We start from the raw sequence: 27,761 nt of genomic DNA, 5'->3' as shown, positions 1-27,761 counted from the left end.
TAATAAAAAATAGTTAAATATTTAATGTAATGTCATAATAAAAATTAATAATTAGAATGTTCATTTGGTTTAAAAAGTTAACATAAATCTTATAACTAATAACAATATGGATATTAAAAGAACCAAAATGGTTCTAGTTGTAGTCAGCGTTATGTTGGTAATTTTACTTCTCAACAGTGGTATTCTCGAGATACAGACTTCGAGAAATAAATATTTATTAATTAAAATTGATATCCAATCCTCCAAGTCTGCTGCTACCATAAACATTGGCAATCAATATATATATATAGTGAAAATGGTCTTTGTTTGAGGCTCATTCACGCCTAAACCACTGATCGTATCGACATGAAACTACCACCATTCCATGCGAAATTTATCCAAGATGGTTTATGGCTACTTATTTTTGTTCTTGTATTATTAATAAGATGAATAAAATTTAATTTATTTCCTTTTAAAATTGGCCCAGCGAAGTGGGCGGGAACGGCTTACATAATGATAACAGTACAATATATCATAACATAAATGTCTTATCTAATATATTTTTGATCATGAAGATATGTTGATACTTGAAGCATATAACATATTTAACAAATGTGTAAATAAAAAAGGCGGTCTTAGACCCCTCGGCACAAATGATAACTTCACCAAGCCGAAGTGCAGAATACAAAATATAACTATTTTCTTGTTCTATGTTCTTAAAAAGCCGCGTTACTTAGAAGAGTATCTAGAGAAGGTTTCATTTAAATAACTAACATTACTGAGGATTCCCGAATGTTATTTTTAGATAACAGATATAATATGAAGAAGTCTAACCTCTAGTTGCAGAAAGCATCTTTAAAGTTAATGTTTCATAAAATATAATACCGTAATTTTTTTTTCTTTTTCTTTTTGACAGTCAAAGATAGCATGTCATATAATGAGACATTCACTTTAAGGATGCTTTCTGCAACTAGCGGATAGTCTTAAAAAATTAGACATTCTAATATTTACAATTTAATAAATCAGTGATATCGGTATTTCATCAACTATTAAAATATCAATGTATTGCTTTGTAGCTGGCCTTGATATTAAAATCTATTTATTATTTTAAACTCCAGATTGATGAAGTACTAGCTTTAACCCGCGACATGCGACTGCGCATACAATAATCACTTTATAAAATGTTATATTTAGTATTTTAGTGCATAATATACAATACTAGCGGACCCGACAGACGTTCTGTTATAAAAAAAACTCTTGCGGATGTAATTTCTTTAAATTCGTTCTTAGCTGATCTCTACTCGGCGAAACGAATATTTCTACAAAATTTCAAGTCTCTACGCCTTATGGTTCCAAAGATATCGTGATGAGTGACTATATACGTGGAATACTATATAGTATATAGATATAATATAGTTCTACGAAAATTAACACCACGAAAGTAATATTGAAGAATCAGTTTGTACCTGTAAAATGTTTCTTTGGTTGGCTATATGTAACAGCAGAATCTAATACAGAAAACTATCCTATAATATTTTTTAATTAATATCCGTTAAAACACAACAATAACGATAAAACACTAAAATTAAAATATGGTCCAATTTGATAGGAGATTAATGGAAACCAAATTGTTTCAAAATAGTTTCATGGTCTTCATGTATTCCCTCTCTTTCTCACACATAGGTTTTTATGTACGTATAGCTATATCACTTGGTTCGTATATTACGGTAGTATACTAAGTTATATTATCATATTTACATAGTATTTTTTTAATATTACCTAGCTGCCATTACTTTCGTGAATGCACGTGAATAGTAGCAGCATTTGACCTGGATATAACCATTGAGAATACTTATGAAACCGCTAATCCACATAAGTAGTGAAGTGGATTATGTTCACAGTATGTTACGTATACGCGCCGAAGTAATATACTTTGTAAGTACAGTTTTAGGTGTCACAAACGGTGTTCACTGAAATCCCGGGGTGGAAACGAAATGATAGTTAGTTTGAGGCTTGAGATCTGTAGCACATTGAAGGAACATGTTTCGAAGTTCAAATATATCACGAAACACAATCGTCGTTTTATGCCTGTCGATACAGAGTCATCATCATCAGCCGGAAGACGTCTACTGCTGCACAAAGGCTCCTAAAAGATCTCCATGACGGTCGGTCCTGCGCTACCCTCATCCAACATATTCCGGCGATCTTGACCAGTTGGTCGGTCCATCTTGTGGGAGGCCTACCAACACTGCTTCATCCGGTACGTGGTCGCTATTCGAGGACTTTTCTGCCGTACTGGCCATTAGTCCGTCGAACTATGTGACAGAAAGTTATGACAAATTAAGTTCCATCACATATCTACGCAGCATATTGTGTCCAAAATATCACCCTGCCAACTCCTCATACCGCTAACCCAAACAAACTGCGCCGTTTCGTTAGAGCTTCTGAATTCTGAGGGTCATACAAATAATCACTTCACAACATTGTTCAGAATCTACTTAATAAGTACAATACAAATTCTTTACATGAAACGAGCACTAATAGAAGACAGCGGGTTACAATGTCCTACTAGCGCCATCTAGTTTGTAAAAAGTAAAGCAATCATAAACAACGGTCAATTAAAATTAAAATTAGTTGTTTTAACTTTACGAGTTTGTAAAAGTGCAAAGCTATATGCCTTTAGGCCTTACAATAATAATAGTGATGGCAAACTGTATTTTGAACCTACTACATTTTTTTCTCATGTAAACGTTTGTTTTAACTTTTTTGTTCTTCTTACTCGATCGGTATTGAACACAATTTTGAATTGAATTCGATTTGGCTATTCGATTTCTGTGCAGTGTAGCTATTTCAATTTCTACGAGGAATTTCTTAGTAATAATACAAAGTCTATATAATTTTGGCCCCTATACGATTGGTTTTGTTCCACAATACATGGGACCAACCAATATGGCCGGCTTAATGTGGTTGTGATGCACCAGGGGCTAACCTTTTGAAGTTATTCAGGTGGAAGACTATAAAAGCGCACATACGAGTTCGCGGTGTAAATGATGGTAAGCTAACACAATATTGCCTTTGCTATTGCAAATTCTGTTCTTTGTATACAACACTGAAAATCGAAGCCAAAATTGGTATCCCAAAAGAGGTAGGAACAGAAATCAGGTCAACAATTGTTATTCATATAAGATAGCAAGTCGAACATGAAATGATTCTACCAAAGACGATTCGACTACGAAGAGCTGCCAGACAAGCATTCAGTAAAGTTGCGAATATTTTAGAAAATATTGTAACGCTGTGACAGTCATAAGATTCTTGCATATCTCTTTGGCGTCTTTCAGTTACGTCAACCTTTTGCATTATACTTACCGACAGTTCCAAATACTTTTGAATACACCTCTGAGCAGTCTTGTGACATATTTCTGAGTCTTGTGTGTAACATTTCTTTCCATGAATTTTGTTCAAGCCTGCATTTCGTTTTTAGTATTGTTTGATACTTTACCAGTGAATGGTTTGTTTGCACGGTATTCTAGCTAGGTACAATTGCTGTGTCTTTTTCTCTCGAGAAGTTGAATAAACGGCGAATTTATTGGGCTATCAGAAGTGTGAGATTAAACTATTTATGTCGCGATGTGACAAGTGCATTTGCGTCCACGTGAAGCCATTCAGAACTTTTGGTTCAATATTACTGAAGCGCGTAATTGTCAATGCACACTTACCATAAGATGGACGTCTTTTCTCGTCGTTTCTCATAAAAAAAATACACTTCGCACTCCGGGAGTTCCGGCAGAACTAAAAACTTAAACATTAAAGTTCTGCAATTTTGTATATTTTGGAATGGTTAGGGAATAATTTATTTATTACGCTATCGTACACAAAAATGACAATTTATATAACATAAAAAAATTAACACTTCAGAACTATTACAATTATTTTACATTAATAAGTTTGTCTCCCAGATAAATCAACTTTCCTTCATAATAATATTTCATGTTTAAAATTGGATCCATCGACCTCGCGCTGTTTCCGGTTCTCAATCACAGTGATTCAAACACTGGTCTAATGACCGTTGACATAGCCGAACTATAATTAGTTAGAAGTATAAATCTTTCCTCCATAATTTTAACGACTGTCTTACGAATTTTCGATCAGGCCACGTGTCCTCACGCGAGTTTAACATTTAATACCCATCCAAAGAAAAGTGCTCAACGCCGCTAAAGAAGTTTTTACTTCAAAAATACAGTAATTGTCTAGGCTATACGCATTTTCCTGAATGCGAGTATTTGTAAGAAGTTTCTTCCTCACGAATATTAAGTCAAGTCTGCTTATGAATTCATTAAACTCATGTTTTAAGCGGAGTTTTCCGTCTACGACAAAAACTACATTCAATAAAATCACACTTCGCGAAACATTTAATTGACACCGGTCACTTACTCGGAAACAATAATAATTTTAATATTTTACATACATGTGCAAAAGGATTTCGCTTGAATGTGCTGCAGCAATTAGAAATAATAAAACACAAAAATAACATGTTTACTTTGTTGAATGTACAATAAATTCGGTCCCTTCACCATTGTTACTTATCTCAACCGGGGGTAATACGTCACAACAGCCAACCAATCACAGCGCGTCATTTCATGGGACGAGGGTATAAAACAGCAGTTTCCGGCTTCTTTAATTCAGTCTCGTGGCAGAGTTTGGCGAGTCAACATATCCTGAGGATGCCTCGTGTAGAGGCGATACACGTGTCGGAATTAACACTAAGGAAAACTCAAAACATTTGGATAAAAACTACATTATCTAATACTAAGACGTAGACGACAGTGAGAATGTGTAATTGTAATTTAACAATGTACGTGTTAATGTCACTTCTCTACTATTTTCGTATGGAAGAGTCGAGAATAAACCGATGCAGACTATTGTGCGACTTGACGGGCTTCTTTCTTTACACCAAGCAATACAATCCGTTTAGTAGTTAATATTTTGATTGCATAAATAAACAATATGTCATTGTATTTATACATGTTATTTTCTACGGATATATTACTAAACTAATATATTTAATTTATAATCTAAATCTTGGAAACGGCTCCAACGATTTTAATGAACTTTAGTGAACAGGTAGTTTCGGGGCGAGAAATCGATCTAGCTAGGTTGCAATTTAAAAAAAAATGTTTTATCCCAGTTTTAATGATAAACTGCTACAATAACATTAGAATACAAAGGTATAATTCGCCACTATATACAAGACTATTATAGCTCAGATGGGACATTGGGTGATCCGGAAAGCAGAAGACCCCGGTTCAATTCCAGATGTCCTATTAGTTTTTTTTGTTCAAGTTCTTAATCCGAGCAAGGCTTGGTCATCCAGATATTTCACATTTTAGATAAGCATAATATTTTACCATTTTATTAGAAGAAGTAACAAGCTTGTGATGAAACAAACAAGATATTCCATGATAGGTAATGGATATAACCTCTATTAAAGTACAGCTTACAAACACTGAAAATCAACTAATATTAGATGTTAAATTTTAGTAGCACAGAGATTTTACTGCCTGCCAATCAATCCAGTACCTGCTTTCTCAATTGGCTTCAGTTAAATTTCCTTTTTCATTTTATTTCTGACTTATCTTCCTTAATGTCTGACCCGAAAGTTTAGAGCTGAAACTCGTTTGTGATTTAAAGTTTGGACATCGGGTCGATCAAAGATAAGGGTGAAAAGTTAAGCTTCGTGCGAATGTTAAAGGTTCTAGTGAATATTTGATAGATGCTACCGACGATCTGACTTTCGACTCGAATACAATTCGGATCAAAGTTTTATTTTTTTTTATTTTTTTTTGATGTGACAACTTCTTTTGCGTCGTTGTTTCGCGAAGTGTGATTTTATTGAATGTAGTTTTTGTCGAAAACGAAAAACTCCGCTTAAAACAGGAGTTTAATGAATTCATGAGCAGACCTGACTTAATATTCGTGAGAAAGATACTTCTTACAAATACTCACATTCAGGAAAATGCGTATAGCCTAGACAATTACTGTTTTTTGAAGAAAAATTTCTTTAGCGGCATTGAGCACTTTTCTTGGGATAGGTGTAAAATGTTAAACTCTCGTTAGGACACGTGGCCTGATCGAAAGTTCGTAAGACAGCTGTTGAAAATTTGGATGTAAGATTTTTACCAGTGGGAGGCTCCTTTGCAAAGGATTGCGGCTAGGTTATGGGTACCACAACGGCGCCTATTTCTGCCGTGAAGCAGTCATGTGTAAGCATTACTGTGTTTCGGTCTGAAGGGTGCCGTAGCTAGTGAAATTACTGGGCAAATGAGACTTAACATCTTGTGCGCTCGTCGCAGCTGTAGTGCCGCTCAGAATTTTTGAGGCTTTTCAAGAATCGTGAGCGGCACTGCATTGTAATGGGCAGGGCATATCAATTACCATCAGCTGAACGTCCTGCTCTTCTCGTCCCTTATTTTCATAAAAAAAAATACTTCTAACTTATTATAGTTCGGCTATTTCAACTTAATGAAAATACGATCGATGGACCAGTGGTTGAGTCAAAGTGATTGCGAAGCTGAAGCACCGCGAGGTTGAGGGATCGAATCTCAGCCGTGAGATATTTTTACAGTTTTTTATGGACGAAAGTTAATTTTTCTGAGACATAAACTTTTTAATGTAAAATAATTATAATATTTCTGAAGCGTTAATTTTTTAGTATAGCAACCTTAATGGCGTTGGTAATCTTCAGGTTCATCACAGATCGGCCTTAATGCGCATCAAATTTGCTAAATTCATGAAATCTCTGCTAACACTCTCTCATAATCCCGATGCTTGAAGCCAAACAAGATTATGCTGGCTTGCAACTTTTAAGTTACGCGGACGTTAAAATTGATTTTCAATTTCTCTTTGAGCTGAAATTGTCGAAGTACGCTTTCAGCAGTTTTATAGAATCGTGAATATTTCGTTTATATTTCCTTGAATTTAAATACAATCTCATTCTAACATTTATTTTAAGTGAACAAAAGTTTAACAACCTTCACATGTTGCACATGAATAAATAGTACTTACATAAAATTCCTAACAAAAATATTTTTTACCAACTTTTATCAAATTTGCTTTGATGATAGATTTATTATTATGATTTTACTATTATTTATATCTGGCGCTTCAAAAAATGAGTTCCCTTAGATTGAAGAGCAAAGGCTCTTAATACAAGTATAAGAGTGTTTTTAAAATAATTTGGAAGACAAAGTCGAAGGTATGGGTTCGATAATTAGATATAAACAAAGAAAATGTATAATAAAAAATAGCTGACCCAACAAACGTTGCATTGCCATATAAAGTAATTAAAAATAAATTAAATAATTGAAATTTTTGGGGTATAAAAAACAGATGACGTCCGATTCTCAGACCTACGTAATATATCGTACTACAATTATTGTATTCGATTGCCATCTTGCAACTCTTCTTAAAAATGCTTCTAATTCTGACGTAACCTAGTTCCGCTCGATTCCTCAAGGTCATTGGCTCGTTTCCCAGCCTTAATAATAATAGCTACTGGAGAGTCAAATCATTTTTTGTAATTTCAAGAGGACAGTTTGAAATAACAAAGGACTTAATAGAGCTTTCTGACGTCAAGCAGATTATGCTCAACGGCAAGGAAAATGTCCGGTTAAGTAGAAGCGGAAAAAGTTGAATAACTCAAGTTATTTAATATTCATGCCTTTGATTATTCATTATTCGTTTGAGTTTTTTGTTGTTTCATTTGAGCTAGTGAAGTATATTAAATGCAAACGTTGTATGTTATTTTTATATATCAAAATTATTAGTTATATCGCGTGGATTTATGCTGCGTATATTTTTTGTGGCAGTAAAATACCTAAAAATTGTAGATTATGCTTATACATAAGTCAAATACCTTTGTATGAACCAAATAATGGTTATTTGGTTTTCCAAATCTTTTTTTTGTTCCGTTTCCATTTGAATGTTATAAAATAATCTAGAAAATAAAGCGGCCAAGTTCGAGTTGGACACGCCCATGAAGGGTTCCGTAGCTGCAAGTCATATAATATAAAAGTTCTTGTAGTTTGTTGTAACTTTGATCGATGTTTTAATAATAGTGTTTTTTTTTTATATTAAAAAAACTACTTACTAGATCGCGTTCAATTCAATTTTCGGTGGAAGTTTGCATGGTTAATGTACATCATATATTTCTTTTAGTTTTATCATTCCCTTATATTAGAAGTTACAGGGGGGACACATTTTACCACTTTGGAAGTGTCTCTCGCGCAAACTATTCAGTTTAGAAAAAAATTACATAGGAAACCTCAGTATCATTTTTGAAGGCCTATCCATTAATATCCCACACGCATGTACTGATGAAAAAAAATTTTTGTTTCAGTTCTAAGTATGTGACATACGGACGGACAGACAGACATGACGAATCTACAAGGGTTCCGTTTTTAGCCATTTGGATACGGAATTCTAAAAATGTGTGGTGGCATAACTACAGTAGCTGGACATATAGTATCGCGGACTTTTTTGTAGATTTTCTTCGTACGTTTTTGTTCTATCATTAACAGTTTCCGCAGCACACCCGATGTCAGATATTTTATGACTAATTATTTCACACCTTGGGTTATATGATTACATTTTATTAGGGATCCCTATTTTTTTGAAAATGTTATATAGCCTATGTCACGCAGTGAAGATGCAGCTTTCTAATGGTGAATGAATTTTTAAAATCGTTCCAGTAGTTTTCGTGTTAAAACATTACATACAAAAACACAAATGTTTCTTCTTTAAAATATTAAGTTAAGATAGATAAAATGTATGTTAAAATATAGTTCTTTTATCAAGTCGAAATACTACATAATAAATCTTAATATATATATATTACGTGACACGTTGTTTGTCCGCGATGGACTCCTAAACTAATGAACGGATTTTAATGGGGATTACTTCATGGAGTGCAGTTTGGTCCAACTTGAGAGATAGGATAGTTTTTATTTCGATTTGGGACCCATAATTATTTTTATTTTCAATATTTGTTTTGTATGGACATATTTTCTATGACAGAATTATTTATTGACGCACGGTTTGACAGTTCTGCTGTGAAACAATTTCATTATAACAACAGGGAGCATATTTTACGAAATAATACTTGAATAAATGAATAAAAAACAGTGTTTAATTTATAATGTTCAGAACAACGTCTGTTAGGGTCAGCTAGTAAGTATATAAAGAAGACACAGAGAGCTATTTAATATAAAGCATTATTACGCCCATTAAATCTATTGTGTTATTTAAATACAGGAAGAGCTATTACGAAGCTAGAAGCAGTAAGTTAAAGTTAAGCTTAATCTGCCATGTGAATATTTGAGTGCAGACTTTGAAGCACTCATTAAATATTAAATACTCCCGACCTTTGCTTCGTCAGTACAAAAATTACTTCTGGTAAGTATTAAACATTTTGCAGCTAAAATTATATATCTGACTAGAAAATTTCAAGTCTCTAATATCACTACATATTATAAAACACAGTCCTCCGCTGCGTCTGACTGTCTGTCCGTTCGCGATAAACTCAAAAAGTACTGCACCGATTTTCATGTTTTTTTCACCAATGGATAGCGTGGTTTTTGAGAAAGGTTTTTGTCTACATTTGTGTATATATTAACGATTTGTTGGAGGTGTCGGAAAAAAATAAGTCGTCTGGGAGCTTTCAACGAAAGCGCTGCCCAAATCCTTTGAGATATAAGAGAATAATGTTTTTTTTTATGGAATAGGAGGACAAACGAGCGTACGGGTCACCTGTTGTTAAGTGATCACCGTCGCCCACAATCTCTTGCAACACCAGAGGAATCACAATGTATGGTGGAATTGTGTATCTCCTAATATATAAAATTCTCGTGTCATGGTAGACTATAGAAAAGTTACCCGAAATAATCAGGAAAAGTAGCAGGAAAACATTCTAATATTATCTGTACAAGAATTCTGTACACAACCCACTCTAATACCTATTTTACTTCTATTAATAGTTTGTGATTATCATACGAGATGGAGAAATTATGTTTATATATTCGATGAATTTGGGGAAACATTGTTTTGGCATTTATGCTCAAGGAAAATTGTCTGCTTTAAGAAGTATTAAAGTCTTCATAATATTTATTGTTTTCTTAGGATTTTTTATTTTTACTATTCATATTTAAAAAAAGAGTACATTGGAAACTTAAGTCTTAGATGTGCCACAGAAACCTGTGTAGGTTTATGTGTGGTGCAAATGCATTACTTCGCTCACAATGGCTGCACTTAAGAAGTATTTATATCAATATTTTATTTTTATACATAAGAAGGTATACTGTTAAATAACAAAAGATGAAATAAAAAAAATACCTAATGAACATAAATATTAAGAACAGTTAACACCAGCCATTACATTCCCTTTTCCTCTTAGTGTATACTACATATTTTTAAATGCGTATTTACACGACTACAATCCTACTACTAGTACAAATGTGAATGTAAGTTTGTTTGTTACGCTTTTACGCCGGAGCTACAGAACAGATTTTGATGAAATTTGGTACAGCGAAAGACTAGAGCTCGGGAAAGGACATAGGCTACCGCAATTCACGTCGATGAGCAATAACTATACCAATAGAAGGTTTAGTTTCCCATAGCAATCTTCCTCGAAATAAGATTCATATAATATGTTGGGAACGGGAGCGAAAACGGGAACCGCAACTGGAATAGGACAAGAGATAATCTTCAATTCCAAGCTTGCTTCTCGTTTGATTTTTAAAAAGTTATTGATGTCATTTTGTTGATGAGGTAACGAACTTTCGATATCAGTTGAAAGTTTTTTGATATATGTAATAGTTACGGAATAATCTCGGTCACAGTTATCGATTATACTCTGTATGTACTCGTATTTTAATCTGATCTGTGACTGTAAATGACTGTGGGAATCATCTCATCGATCATCAGCCGGAAGACGTCCACTGCTGGACAAAGGCCTCCCCCAAAGATTTTAACAACAAACAAACAAACAAAAATATTTTTAAGTCGTAGCTAAATTGCATTACACTTGAAATATGTAATTTTTTCTTACAGCTCGTTCGAAAGGCAGATTTCCTTAGAGGAGAACGAGCAAGAAACTCTTAGGTTGCTCTTTTCAAAATAGAATGGTTTACAGATTTCAATTACAATATATGCAAAGTAATGCAACAAAATATACAAACTTCAATTACTAAATGCCTTACACGAGTAAGTCAAAAAAATGTAAATTAATAAGTAAAAACATGATTGCCATGACGATCAGTCCTGCGCTGCCCTCATCCAACGTATTCCGGTGATCTTGACCAGATCGTCAGTCCATCAGGCCTACTAACACTGCGTCTTCCGGTACGTGGTCACCATTCGACGACTTTACTACCCCAACGGCCATTTGTCTGTCAAACTATGTACCCTGCCCACTGCCACATCAATTTCGCAATCATTTGGGCTTTGTCGGTTACTGCGGTTCTCCTACGGATCTCCTCATTTCTGATTTCATCTCGCAGGGAAACTCCGAGCATAGCCCTCTTCTGCATTGCCTTCTGAGCGACCATAAGCTCATAAGGCCCATAGTTAGCGACCACGTCTGCGTACCGTAAGTCATCACTGGCAACACACACTGGTTGAAAACCTTCTACTTCAGATATTGTGGTATTTTGGACGAGAAGATTTTTACGGAGCTTCCCGAACGCTGCCCATCCAGTTGGATTCGACGAGTGACCGCTTTTGGGAAATTGCACGTGCCTAACTGGATTGTTTGTCCGAGGTAGACGTACTCGTCGATAATTTCGAGAGTACAGTTCAGAATTGTTATGGGATTAGGTGCGACATGGACATTTGACATGATCTTCGTATGGCGATATATATTTCTTAATGATTATGCTAACTCAATATTATCTTCAATGAGAATATAATATTTCAGTCACAAAACAATAAAACTTCATGTACAAACAGAAATTAATGGTAAAATTTATTTGAATTTTAAAATTCGTGGCCAATCCTTTGTAATTGGATTAGATCGATATTTCACACAACCCTTTATGAAATAGCTCATTCCGAAAATTAGATATTCCGCATATCCAACAGCAATTTCCATTTTTAGGTTCAAATTAATTCCAGAATGGTTTCATTTCACATAAAAGGAATAATTTGCTGGGGATAACGGGTTTTTCTTATGGCTTAGTTAATAAAGGCAATTTTGTTTAATGAGTTTATTTAATTTGTATAGTCTGATATTTAAATACTAATAAAATAGAACCTTTTTGAGTTTCGGGTCTCAATTTTACTGTCGCTGGCATTTTAAGTGCCTATTTCATATAGACCTGAAAACATCGCACAACCTTCTAGTTTTATTCAAAATTTCGTTGTTATTTGAAGAAAGTTCCAAGAGAATGGAACTAACGACTAAACGCTAACCAGATGTACCAACCGTTTAAATTTTAATTTTGGTTGGTTTTATTTAATTAGCATGATTTATTTAATAATCAATTTTATTGTAAAATTGTCATAATCATTTAAATAAAACACTTTTAAGGGATTGAAACGCGTGTAATTGTACCTGTGTTTTTACATTAGATTTTTGCGTAGAAGTTATATGTTTATTTTAGCTAACCCGACGTTTCAAGACCTTTCCAGATCTCGTTTTCAGGGGGACTGTTAGTTTCAATTATGCGCATTTAAATCCTTTAAAAGTGTTTTATTTAAATGTATAACACTCGCGTTAATTTAACAAAATTCTGTGTCATAATCATTCAGCCCCTTATGAAATGGTCCGCTAACTTTAAACAGCCGCTAAGGAGTGTTTTTTTCTCATTCTGACTTAGGTCAATAGAAGAAGACAGAGTGAGAATTAGCAATGCTTTAAGTTAGCAGACTATTATGAATAAGGGGGTTAAAATATAAAATATAGACAGTCAACTGACAACACCAATATGACGTTTTCAGTTGAGCACGAATACAGGCATTCAAGTCGTAACACCAGTAAGGGGTGGTCGATTAAAATGTTTTAAATTCTATTATTACAGTAATTTGTTAGTAAATACGATCTTTAACAATTATAAGGCTTTATCTCAATACAGTGATTAGTGCTAATAATTCCGTTGCAACCCCAAAAGCTAGCTAACTATAAGGCTGGACATTATATTTGCTGTTGTAGTTAATATTTAAGTCAAATTTAACGTTAGCAGTAACACTGACTTTAACATAGACTGCGGAATGTGTTGCACCATCGTATTCCATGGCATATCGGACTGGGTATCAACATGAACGGCCAATACGTCACTCACCTTGATTCACAGACGATATCGTAATCATGGCAGAGACCATGGAGGACTTAAGCCATATGCTCGATGGCCTCAATACAGCTTCCCAAGGAGTATGTCTCAAAATGAACATGGACAAGATGAACATCATGTTGAACATCTATGCAGCACCTACTCCCATAACAATTGGGAACTATACTCTCGAAATTGTTGACGAGTACGTCTACCTTGAATAAACAATTCAGTTAGTAAAGGTTTAACAGCATGGAAATCGATGCAGTAGTTTTTGAGTTTATCGCGAATAGACAGATAGACGCGGCGGAGGACTTTGTTTTATAGTCATGTACAGGGTGGTTTTTTGAGAAGAGCGGTGATGGCCACGTCGGAAACTACCACACTTAGAGGAAAGTCGTGAAAGGAGTGATGCCCTCGATTTATAAGAAAGTGCATATATAGTTTTTTAAGATTTTTGAACCTTTGACGGAAGTCGACCCGAATTCTTTTTCAAAAAAAATACATCCTGTATTATTGGATCAATGGATTCTGTTCCCGATAAGGATCAATCTTTGTAAAGATATGTTTTACCAAAAATGAAGGCAATTTTACCTAACTAATAAGTTTTTTTTTGTGAAAATAAGGGACAAGACGAGCAGGATGTTCAGCTAATGGTAATTGATACGTCCTGCCATTACAATGCAGTGCCGCTCAGAATTCTTGAAAACCCTAAAAATTCTGAATGGCACTACAACTGCGCTCGTCACCTTGAGACATAAGATGTTAAGTCTCATTTGCTCAGTAATTTCACTAGCTACGGCGCCCTTTAGACCGAAACACAGTAATGCTTACACATTACTGCTTTACGGCAGAAATAGGCGCCGTTGTGGTACCCATAATCTAGCCGGCTTCCTGTGCAAAGGAGCCTCCCACTGGTGTTGCTCAAAATGGCACGACTTACCTCTAAGTTTCGTAGTTTCCGACTAGGCCATCACCACCCTTCTCCAAAAACCACCCTGTATGTCCACATATTCGACAATTTATACGGTCAGCAATTCACTTGTGATTCCTGTGGTGGAATAAGGGACTATGGATCGGAGTGATCACAACCATCAGGTCCTCTAGGTCCAGGTGTATGCTTGTTGCTGTCCCCCTGAAAAAGCCCCCACTGAAGCACTATCGAATACTCGACGAGGTAATCGTGAAAATATACCGCATTATTATTTTTCACTTAAATAATTGTTCTCAAAAATCAATTTTTTAATCAACCATTGAAAACTATTTTTAAATTATGTGCTTTGAACTGATGTTTTTATGACAGGATGATAATATGATGATACGCCCGACCCATTACAATGCAGTGCCACTCAGGATTCTTAAGAAATCCAAAAATTCTGAGCGGCACTACAATTGCGATCGTCACCTTGAAACACAATAATGCTTACACATAACTGCTTCACGGCAGAAATAGGCACCGTTGTGCCACCCATAATCTAGAAGGCATCCTGTGCAATGGAGCCCCCCACTGCAAAATATTTTAATTATCTTATTAAACTAGATTGATCAACATAAATAATACATGTTATTATCATCAAATTAGCACAGGCTTCGGCAAGCGATACTAACAATGAGAAATTTAGAGACCATTTTCTAATAATTGAAGTTGAGTGTATTGTATGTAAGACCTTCGTTGATTTCGAGATGTATCGTAGAAAAATACGAAACTTTGCCAAAGCAGCCACAAACTCCCCACAATTTTTGTTTGGATATAAAATTAGGGCAAGGGAATAGAGCGATGCTTGGAACGTTGCCAAGCACTTCTCTTGCACTGGATCTACGAGCAAATCTAGTGGAAACCGAAGCCGAAAGTTGCTCCAATTAGTGGTCTCCTGTGACATATATAACGCTTAATCAGAGGTTTATATTGAACTGTGAATTGAGGAAAGATATTTTATCTATTGCGAACCAGTATTAATTAGTAGCCGATGTCTGCGACGTCGTCCGCGTGTATAAAGGGTTTTTAAAAATAATAAGCAAGTTTGGATTTGAAGATTATCTCATGTCCTTTTCCAGTTCTAGTCCCGTTTTCGCTCCCGGTCCCAAAATATTATATGTCTAACGCTGTACCAAATTTCATCAAAATCGGTTGAGTAGCTCTGGTGTGAAAGCGTAACAAACAATTTTACATTCATATTTATAATATTTGAAGGGATTTACAGAAGAAAGAGTGAAAATATAATACCTTTTACTGACTAAGACCTCGTCCACACGGGAATCCGGTTGTTTAATGCTGCATCGCAATTTTTCAAAACTGGCTGTTGTAAAGGTTCCATAGCAGCAAGTAACATAATATAAAAGTTCTTATAGTTCGTTGTTTACTTTGATCGATGTTTTATTGAAAGTGTATTTTTTTATAAATTAATTTGTGGATAATACAATGTATGACGTATTATAAAAAAACTACTTACTAGATCTCGTTCAAACCTATTTACCACCCAACATATCACTTTGAAGAAAAATGATATTTGAAACCTCAATATCATTTTTGAAGTGATACACCCCACACGTGTGGGTTTGATGAAAAAAAATTGAGTTTCAGTTCTAAGTATGGGGAACCCGCAAAACTTATTGATTTTTTTTATTTTTGTGTGAAAATCTAAATGTGGCTTACAGAATACAACTACTTACCAAGTTTCAACAGTATAGTTCTTACAGTTTCGGAAAAAAGACATGACGAATCTATAAGGGTTGCGTTTTTTGCCATTTGAGTTCTTCTGAGAGACTCTGAGTGAGCACAGAATTACATAATCATTTGAACTGATAAGATGTACCTAGAATTACCAACAAAATGAATTAAACTAATTATCTAGTTACAGTGATAAAACCCACCGCACAAAATGTATTGTTCTAGTACAATGTACTTAAACATTGCAACACACTTAAGTTCAGTGTAGACTAAGTGCTGTAGTTTGTTGTACTAAGCTCACAACAAACAGTAAATAACTAAGTACTGCGCCAGATGCACTAGATTTCTTGACTTGTCTAATAAATTTTGCCGTCTCCAAAGCGAAATTTGCATACTAGCTTAGAAGGCAAAGTTAACGAACATTGCACCACTGTTCAGTATTTTATTGCCAGCGCTAATAATAATTCTTTATTTTTAACCGACTTCAAAAAGGAGGAGATTATCAATTCGATCGGTATTTTTTTTATGTATGTACACCGATTACTCTGAGATTTATGATTCGATTTACGTATTTCTTCTTTTGTTCGATGCGGAATAGATGCCATTTGGTCCCATAAAAATTTTACATAGTTGGCCCCATAGTTTTCACTTTATGAAAATTTTTGTTTACCTGGATGACATAATTGTTTTCTGTGTACGGCTTTTTTTTTGGAGTTTTCATTCAGGTTGATTATATATTATTATTAACTGACACTAAAACGTAAAAAATTAAAAATAAAACTACGTTTAACAAAACCGACTTCAAAAATCTTTCGACTTTATTTGTTGCAAAAAGAAAATACAATTTAACTCAAAATTACCCTCAACCCCCAAACTAAGATAGCCCGTCACATGGGGGTCAGTCTCTTCCCAGTTGTGCATTGTAAAATGTCAAAGAAAACAAACATCAACATATATTAAGGTAAGTGTGTGTCTGTATGTTATTGTGCTGACTATATTAAAAGAACATGACTACTGACTCAATTCATAGAATTTTATCAGAAACATGGAATCCCAAACGTAAATATTGCATACTAAAAGTAAATGAATGGTAGCAGCAGCTATGAACTCCACGTCCATCTTGAAGGACTGCCGCTTTATAAATAATTACGGACGATCGTGTGGATGCTTACACGATGATCAACGATTAACTTGCCGATGACAGACGATCTTACAAGTAGCGATCATCGCCGATAGTGGAGTGAAGGCATAATATTTCTAAGCAATGAACTATTAAAATTTGTTGCAAAGCACTAATCGTTTCCAACATTGGTTGTTGGAAACGATTAGTTGGAAACGAACTGCTACACGAATGCATAAGTTGAAAGCAATAATGGCACATAACATTTATTGACGATGATAATTTACGGTCCATGAAGATATATAATTGGTTATCACCGTTAAACTGGCCCGCTTTGGCAAGTACTTATAAGTTTAGACACTCTATACAGGACGTCCCAAAGTTATGGGACATGAAGAGAAAGTACCTTAAATATCGTAGATAGGGTATTTTACTGAAAGAAGAATTTATGTTATTTTTAAAAGTTAGTAATTCTGCATTCAAAGATTTTCTAAAAATCATTTGCCTCGTCTGGGTACCTCTCGGCAAGGGATACTCGAACCGACTTACATGTAAAAAAAACCCCCTACTTTTTTGATGCCAATCGAAAGAATGCCCAAAAACTAGTAACTCTTCTTAAGTAACATAGTATTTTAAAAGAAAGGAACAACGTAAATGTTTGTAATGTTTGAGTCAAATTTCAAGAAAGTTATTTATTACCGATGACGACGTTCGAAAAGTAGAGATATTATCATTCCATGGATAGCATTGATGATTTGTAAATAAGTACCCACTTCATAATTAAAATACTTAATTTTTTTGTTTTATTATTACTATCTACTATTTATTACTATCTACGATATTTAAGATACTTTCCCTTCATGTCCCATAACTTTGGGACATATACATAGACCATCTCAAAGTCAAAGTCAAATAAACTTTATTCAAATAGGCTTAAGCTAAGCGATATATTTGTAGTGACGTATTTTTGACTCGTACGAGTAATATTTCTTTTATATTACTGAATTTACCATATGTTTGTAAAGAGTTGAGCTCGTGAGAAGAACATACAAGAAAGTCAACGGCCACTCATTTTAATCAAATAGAGTATTTTACAATGGCTGTAATATACATAAGAAATTAGTTTGTAAGGTGCTGCATCTAATATATGAGTCGCGTTTGAATAATATAAATTATTTTATGAAAACAATTAAAGAATTATTATTATTAGTATAAATATAAATTATCGTATATTGGATGCTTCAACATTACAGTTAAATGTTGAAGAATGAAAACAATGAGTTCAAATTCATTGTTTGTGTAAGGATGCTTCGTGAACATGGTGGTCGTGATTACTGTCATAATTAGTAGTTGCATCCAACAAATACAATGATTTATTAACTATAACGACCTCATAATATTAAAACTGAAAATAGGCATTAAGTTAATCTATGGTTCTACTCAACTTATGCAGTGCTATGAATTGGTGATAATTTTAATAAGACTAATTACATCAAGACTTACTCCGGTATAAATTCCATTAAAGCTCATTTGGTAGAACAATTTAGCACATTGATTGACATTAAGAGTCAATTTGCCCCTTTATTAGTGGGAGAAATTTTATTTAAAACTGTTTTGACCAATACTATTTCTGCGGGGAAACAGTAATGTGTAAGCATTACTGTGTTTCGGTCTGAAGGGCGACGTAGCTAGTGAAATTACTGGGCAAATGAGACTTAACAACTTATATCTCAAGGTGACGAGCGCAATTGTAGTGCCGCTTGAATCTTTGGGTTTTTCAAGAATCCTGAGCGGCAGTACCTAGTAATGGGCAGGGCGTATCAATAACCATCACCTGAACGTCCTGCTCGTCTCGTCCTTTATTGTCATGAAAAAAAATTGTTACCTAAATATTTATATTTTGTCCCGATTCAGAGTACTAAAGGCATAAATATTATATCACTTTTAAATTAAACGTTATATCTCGAGAGTCCGTAACAATTTAATTACATTTAACAAAATAATTTTGTCCACAATTGAGTTGCGAAAAGGTCAACGTGCGACATTCTCGTACATTCTATTGAATTATACGAGAAAATTGTTTTATATCACAGAGTAGGGACGGATCCATACATATTGTTATATATAACGAATATTTACAGCGCTTCGAAATTAAATTTCACTTCAAATGTCAACAGTTCCATGCGGTTTAGATTCGAATGATCTTTGACATTTAATTATTTTATCTACACCCATGCTTTAAATCCTCTATTAAAGATTCTATAACAGCATATTGCCAACATAAAAACACCCAATTTCCTAATAGCCATTACATCATCCAAACGAGTGTTGTAATGAAATTCAGTACAGCATTACAACACTTGTTTGGATGATGTAATGGTTACTAGGACTGGCTTTATTAATGTTAGCAGTAAGCTAACTCTTTCAGAATCTTTTATAGAGGATTTATATTATGGGTTTAGATAAAGTCTTGTATGTAACTGTTGACAGTTAGGTATTAAAACACTCATGTGATACTATTATAATAAACCCACATTCTTGTTTTAATACCCTTTATTACACAACAGTTGCATAAATAACTATAATTAAACTTGTTTTCAAGTGATTTAATATGAATACTTTCATGACGTATTGTATTATAGATGTATTCTTAAACTGAAGTTAAAAAGGAGGACTTTTTCAATTCGAGAGTTACGCGCCATGTTGTTTTTGTTTTAAGTACAACAGTACTGTACTGTAGTACGTTGTACGTTGCACTGTCACATAAAGTTTTTACAATACATGGTATATTCTAATAATATTTTTAAAGTGAAACTTATACATACATACAATACAATAGAATGCTTGTTTTTGAAGTCAGTTTTTTTAAACGTAGTTTTTTTTTTATTTCTTACATTTTAGTGTCAGTTAATAATAATATATAATCAACTTAAAGGAAAACTCCAAAAAACCCGCACACATAAAACATTTATGTGATCCAGGTAGACGAAAATTTTGATATAAATGTTCATAAAATGAAAACTACTGGGTCAAACTATGTAAAAATTTTATGGGACCAAATGGCATCTATTTCGCACCAAACAAAAGAATAATATTCATAAATCTCAGAGTAATCGGTGTACATGCATAAAAAAATATCGATCGAATTGATAACCTGCTCCTTTTTGAAGTCGATTATAAAAATGTAAGCGGCACTTCAATTGCGCTCGTCACCTTGAGTCATAAGATGTTAATTCAAGCATTCCAATCCATGCACTATAGTAATATAAGCAATGTCAATCTCTGAATGTTATCCGGATTGAAAATGATTATTCGTAACAATATGTAGTTAATACAAGTTACGCTATACATAGTAATTTCTAGAACATGTACATAAGATACAGAGACTTGTGTTACACTCTGCTATTTAACAAAGTTCCTAGGAATCTAACTTGTACGCGAAAGTTATTCCAAAGTGCTCGAGACTGTATGGAGCTTTTACTCATCGCTAATGGCTTTCTAGAAGTGAAATGCACATCAATTTTACTACTCTTTTCATAACTTTGCGAAGGCGTAATTGTTTTCTACTTTGGCTTGTTGAAGAAGAATGTTTAGAGTCCTTCAGGCGATTTTTGTTTATTACATTAAAGACGAGACGAGCAGAACGTTCAACTGATGGTAATTGATACGCCCTCCCATTACAATGCAGTGCCGTTCAGGATTCTTTAAACATTAATGACGACACATGTAGTCGAATGGTTAGTGACCCTGACTACTAAGCTAGAGGTCGTGGGTTCGGATCCCGGTAGGTGCAATCATTTATATGATGAATATGGATGTTTGTTTCCGAGCCATGAATGTTTATATGTATTTATGGATGTTTAAGTAAGTATATTGTATTAAATATATCATTGGCTTGTACCAATAGTCAAGGTATGCCTAGTTTAAGGCAATATAATTTGTGTAAAAGTGCGTCAATATTATTATTATTCAAACACTCCCAAAAATTCTGAGCGGCACTACAACTGCGCTCGTCACCTTGAGACATAAGATGTAAAGTCTCATTTGCCCAGTAATTTCACTAGCTACGGCGCCCTTCAGACCGAAACACAATAATGCTTTAACATTACTTTTCACGGCAGAAATAGGCGCTGTTATAATGACCATAATCTAGCCGGCATCCTGTGCAAAGGAACCTCCCACTGGTAAGTACAGTAAAAGTTACAGAATATTATATTCGAACAATAAAGTTAGGCCTGAATTTATTACAAAACTTTTAACTACACACGCCGGACGCTGGCTGGAACGATTTTTGTGATTTTTATTACTTTCGCCTCGAGTCGCCGCTATTGAGAATTGTTTGGCCGCATTCGGACAAGTCTCGTAATTGTTGTACAAACTTTTTATTTCTTCTGTTCTCATATTTGATTGGAGAGTTTTTTGTTTTGTTATTTTTATATCTACCTAATATCTCGAATTTATATCCAAGCTGCTGGATCTGCTCTAAGCTACAATCTATTTACTTCGATAATACTCGTCATGTTGAACGTTTTAACATTAAATTATATTTTTAATACTATCCCATTGTCACTTATGGAACTTATTCTCCAAGTTCGCACATACACACACACACACACACACCTGTCTAATTAAACAATTTTGCGCGGCGGCCATCTTGGATTTCAAAAATGATCCCAAATTTTCGTTCGTTGAGAATTCGTTCTATACACCCTCGAGAACTTCGGATAGGATATCAATATTGTCGAGACTATAATTTGACGCGGTGACCAAAATAATAGTTTTATAAATAGTAGCTGGCAAGGCGCCTCTATCGTCTCGCTTTTTCGTTTCATCAAGTTTCAAATCACAACGATTCTAAAGAAGTTTCACTTCAATAAGTAAATATTTATATTTATTATGGACGTGGGGTTGCCCCCGAATCCTTTCGCATAGATAGATTACTTTTCGGGGAACTACTATAATCCAACGGCTTAACCGTTATGAAAATTAGCCTGGAACAAATAGACAGACATACTTGCATGACGCAACTTACATAAAACAAAACAACATTAAAACATAACAGATTTTGATAGATTTGACTATTAACGGTCAAGCTTTTAAAAATAATTATATAATATTTATAATATTCTCAGCGAAGGATCTATTTCAACAAAGTTCGTGTAGACTATGCTAGAGCAAATGAGGTTTATAGAGCAGAGCGAATAAATATTCGATATTAAAAAAATACAAAATATACATGCCATTCTTTAAATTAAAATTTCCTCGCATCATGCGCTTTTAATATAAAATATTGCAATAATTTGAAGTGCGCCTCTTATCTGACTTGTAAGCGGCAGCCTCGTGCATATTATATTAACCAGGGTGGCAGAACCTTCCCTGAGGCGTCGCGTGTTTCACAATGAATACTGTTCGCAACTATAACTGACAAAACACTAAAACTTTTTCAATAACTTTTGATATTGTATGATGTCTTTTTTTATGGAATAGGAGGATAAACGAGCGTACGGGTCACCTGTTGTCAAGTGATCACCGCCAACAATCTCTTGCAACACCAGAGGAATCACATGAGCGTTGCCGGCCTTTAAGGAAGGTGTACGCGCTTTTTTTGAAGGTACCCATGTCGTGTCGTCCCGGAAACACCGCACAACGAAGTTCATTCCACAGCTTTATAGTACGTGGAAGAATCTCCTTGAAAATCGCACTGTGGAGGACCGCCACACATCCAGATGGTGGGGATGATATCCTAACTTGTGGCGTGTCGTGCGAAGGTGGAATTCGGCGACAGGTATCAGGTTAAACAGCTCTTCGGAACTGTCTTGTTTTGTTAATGGAAGAGGGGAACAAACGAGGGTAGGGGATCATACGATGATAAGTGATCACCGCCGGCCACAGCCTCTTGCAACACTAGAGGTATTCCCCAGCGCATAAAAAAAATAGGGAAGTACCAGGCCCAAGGGCCTAGGAGGCTTCTTTGCACGGGATGGTTGGTAGATGATGGTCACTACAACAGCGCCTTCTTCTGCCGTGAAGCAGTAATGTGTAAGCATTATTGTGTTTCGGTCTGAAAGGCGCCGATACTAGTGAAATTACTGGGCAAATGAGACTTAACATCTTATGTCCCAAAGAAACGAGTGCAATTGTAGTGCCGCTTAGAATTGTTGGGTTTTTTAAGAATCTGAGCGGCACTGTATTGTAATGGGCAGAGCGTGTCACTTACCAAATTTATTGTCGTAAAAAAATCATAAGTGGCCGGCTTTTATTTCAGTAGTCGGCAGTAATTTCCCTTCAGACCAAACACAGTAATGCTTACACATTACTACTTCACGGCAGAAATAGACGCCGTTATGATACCCATAATCTAGCCGTCATCCGGTGCAAAGGAGTCTCCCACTGGTTAAAAATTATATAGAGAATATAATTGTCTAGACACTCAATTAACATTATTAGAAAATTCCATTTTTTTTTAACAAACAAAAGCTACAAAATTCACCATATAACTGTGCTTTATTGCGCGGTTATGTAATATTATAATAATAATGATAATTTTTTATTTGTTGCATAAAGAAAATAATATTTTGCTTAAAATTACCCACGACCCCAAACTAGGACAGCCCGTAACATGGGGCTCAGTCTATTCCCAGATGTGCAATGTAAAATGTCAAAGAAAACAAACTCCAACATATTTGGAGGTAACTAACATTGATGGCTATACCTAATGATGACAATAATAACTATTTTATATATACGTACGCTCGTTTGTATGACACCACAGTAAAAAATATAATTTACTGTGGGGTCATACTGCTGACATTAATAATTGAAATAGTGCTTGCTCTGCAAAAGAGAGCTTTTCGTGCTATATATCAGCTTGGTTATAGACAGTAACTCAAAGAAAAATTTAAAAAAATAAATATTTTGACTGTTCATTGTCAGTACATTTATGAAAATTTAATATACGTTCACAAAAATGGTCACGGTTTTGCTCTTAATAGTGATATTCAATTATTAAAACACTCTATTCATTATTAAAACACTAGAAATAAGAGATTGCTTGTAAAGAATTCTAGTAGGCTTCACAAGATACATAATAGCTTTAAAGGTAAATGTATACACCTTTATAATAAAGTTCCAGCCACTGCCAGGCATTATCTATAAATAAATGGCTCTGTCGTAAATCCTACTACACCACAGCTGAACATCTAAGTGATCCGACAGCCTGGGGCTAGATTATGATTATTTTATAAATATAAAATAAATGACATCGAAAAGAATTCTATAGGAATCAATTTTAAGAAAACAAATGTCTTTTATGCCTTTTTTTTGGGTGTGTGTTGTGTGTTTGTGTGTGAATATGTGTTTAGCTTTTTATTTATTAAGAAAGAAATTGCATTTTTGTTTTCCCACATGAATCCTCTTTATACAAGGACTGACTTTCCATGAACGCTTATATCGTGATTGAGTATGATTAATTGCCAATATATACATCGTCTGTGCGGTGTTATAACGTCATTACATAGCTAATGGAATTTCCTCCGAGTGATATGAAGCTTGATTTGACATATGAATATGAATAAGATAAGTGTATATGTGACTGATGAAGGCGCCGCTTTCCACATCGAGAGTAATGATTTTATGTTTAAATGAAAATCAGCGAAACGCGCTATTTCCGTTATTATATTTATTATGTTATTACTTTTTAGGGTTCCGTAACCAAATGGCAAACCACGGAACCCTTATAAATTCGTCATGCCTGTCTGTCTGTCAGTGTATGTCACAGCCACTTTTTTCCAAAACTATAAGAACTATACTAATGCAACTTGGTAAGCAGGTGTATTCTGTGAACCGTATTAATACATAACACATAATAGGAATAAACAATAAATTTTGGGGGTTCTTATACGTAGAACTGAAACTCAAAAAATTTTTTCATCAAACCCATTCGCGTTCGGTCATCTATGGATAGGTCTTCAAAAATGATATTGAGGTTTCACTAAAAATATATGATGCAAACTTCCACCGTAAATTGGTTTAAATGAGTACTAAGTCGTTTATTTTTAATACATATAAATGATGAGAGCTCATTTGCACTCTATGATTTTTTGCCTTTTCCATTGAAATAATTAAATATTATTTTCCTTTCTATATAAATTTTATATTATGTTACTTGCTGCTACGGAACCCGATTATGGGTCTACGGCGCCTATTTCTGCCGTGAAGCAGTACTGTGTTTCGGTCTGAAGAGCGCCATAGCATTTGCATTGTAATGGGCAGCTGAATGTCCTGCCCATTACATTTCATTGATTATTGAAAAACCCAAAAATTCTGCACTACAATTGCGCTCGTCGGCTTGAGGCATAAGATGTTAAGTCTCATTTGCCCAGTAATTTCACTAGCTACGGCATCCTTCAGACCAAAATACAACTATGCTTACACATTACTGCTTTACGGCAGGAATAGGCGCCGTTGTGGTACCCATAATCTAGCCGGCATCGGTTGCTAAGGAGCCTCCCACTGGTAAATAAATAAATAATTATATTAACCTTTTCCACAATGACGTTTTAACAATTATCCAGAATTTCGTAACATATGTTATTTGTACATAATGTTGTAAAAGCTTCTACATCGCCCAACAAAACACTTACTAACTCGATTTAACCGAGTAGTTGGCATAACAAGTTTATGTTTGCCTTTTATTTGTTTTTTCTGTTTGATAGCATTATTATTAAATTCGCTCATGTGGCTATGAGGTACACACGAGATATTCTGTATAGCCGAGTGGTTAGCGATCCTACCTACTAAGCTAGAGGTCCCGGGTTCGAATCCCGGTAGGTGCAAACATTTATATGATGAATATGGATGTTTGTTTCCGAGTCATGGATGTTTAAATGTATTTATGTATGTTTATATGAATTTATGTATATTTAAGTAAGTATATTGTATTAAATATATCGTTGTCTTGTAACCCATAACACAGGCTATATATGCTTAACTTGGGTCAAGATAATTTGTGTAAAAAAGTGTGTCAATATTATATATTATTATATTATTTATTCTATATTTATTATAAGAATACGTGACGACACAACCAAGACATTCAACTGACAATGAATGTACATTAGTGAAAAAATACGTTCACAAAAATCGTCACCTTTTTGCTCTTAATAGTAATTTTCATTATTATAACACTAGAAGTAAGGGATTGCTTGTAACAAATTCTAGTCGGCTTCATAAGATACATAATAGCTTTAATGGTAAATGTATACACTTTTATAATAAACTCCCAGCCACTGTTCAGGCATTATCTATAAATAAATTAAATGTTGTGTTCGCTCTATCGTAAATCACAGCTCCACAGCTGAATATCTAAGTGATCCGACAGCCTGGACCTTAATAAGATTATTTTATAAAAAACAGCGCAAGAAAAGAATGCTGGGAGAGTTTCTTGTGCCGCTTCTTCTCTCTCAGAGTTCCATTGGATTCCTGAATTCAACATTTATCGACCTTACAAATGAACTCGGTATAATTCATTTGTATAATGAATAGTTATAACTGAGAATAAACAAAGAATATGCATATTGTGTACAAATAGACATGTGGTTTCTCTCTGAATCTTCTATTTCTTCTTCTTTATCACGGGGAGTGCTCAGAGGAGCTGTTCGGGTTTATTCCAGCGGCCGAATTCCACCACCGGGCATTACGTGCAAAGTACCACCCGCATCACGTAGACGTCTGGCATTCCACAACCGCGCGTTTTGTTCGAAATTTCTTGCCTCGCACAAAGTAGCTACTTTGTGGGATCAATTACCGACTGCCGTTTTCCCGAACAGATACGACTTAGGGAACTTCAAGAAAAAAGCATACTCCCACCTAAAAGGCTGGCAACGCATTTCTTGACCTATTGTTGCGGATGTCCATGGGTGGTTGCCTCACCTCTCCCCATCCCGTGTGCCTCTTGTCCGCTTGCCCCCTCTTAAATAGAAAAAGACATTTTGCTTAATATTGGTTTATTCGGACGTATAACGTTTCACGCGTTTATTTGCAAGGCTGATTGACATTCGGAAAACTTCAGAATTATCATTGTATTGACAGTGTTGTCAACGATATTGTAAGCATTTTGCATATTCTTTGTTTATTGTCACATATACCGTTATACCAAGTTTATTTGTAAGGCCGATAAAGTTTAAATTGTAAGCCGGAGCGTAACTTCGAGTTTCGTAACGAATACTTGCTACTTACAACAGTAGCAACTTCACAACCAATTCTGTAACTTGTCTGAGGCTACTTGCCAACTTCGTCATTACATCTATCAAGACAGTTCTGCAATTAAACTTTGACTTGATGAAGGATTGTTTCCGAGTTTCGTTCAAACGATTTAAATTCATATTCCTTCCGTTATTTTATATTGCACGCCTTAATTTTGAACTGTTCTGTTCATTATCTTAGGAGTTCTGAGATTTATTATTAATATTAATTTGTTTTAGTAGAATGTTTTAACCTATTTCGAAAAATGAGGTTCTCAATTCGTCGGGTGTTTTTATTATGTTTGTTACCTCAGAATTTTCGACTGCTTGAACCGATTTTGATAATTGTTTTTTTATTTGAAAGTTTGTGCTTCCCGTGTGGTCGCATTCGAGATGCGCTTGTGTCGCACGCCCAACGTGACAAGGCGAGGGTG

At 34.8% G+C, this 27,761-nt stretch overlaps 1 protein-coding gene across 3 annotated transcripts in view; it reads left to right on the top strand.

Annotated features, from left to right (window-relative positions):
• LOC126977221 (solute carrier family 12 member 4) overlaps positions 1 to 27,761 on the top strand; it is a 477,718-nt gene that overhangs the window by 413,105 nt on the left and 36,852 nt on the right. The window lies entirely within an intron of this gene.

Source organism: Leptidea sinapis, chromosome 44, assembly GCF_905404315.1.
Source record: "Leptidea sinapis chromosome 44, ilLepSina1.1, whole genome shotgun sequence".
NCBI classification, from domain to species: Eukaryota; Metazoa; Arthropoda; class Insecta; order Lepidoptera; family Pieridae; genus Leptidea; species Leptidea sinapis.
Note: the sequence above shows the minus strand (reverse complement) of the source record. Positions and strands in the feature narration are given on the sequence as shown.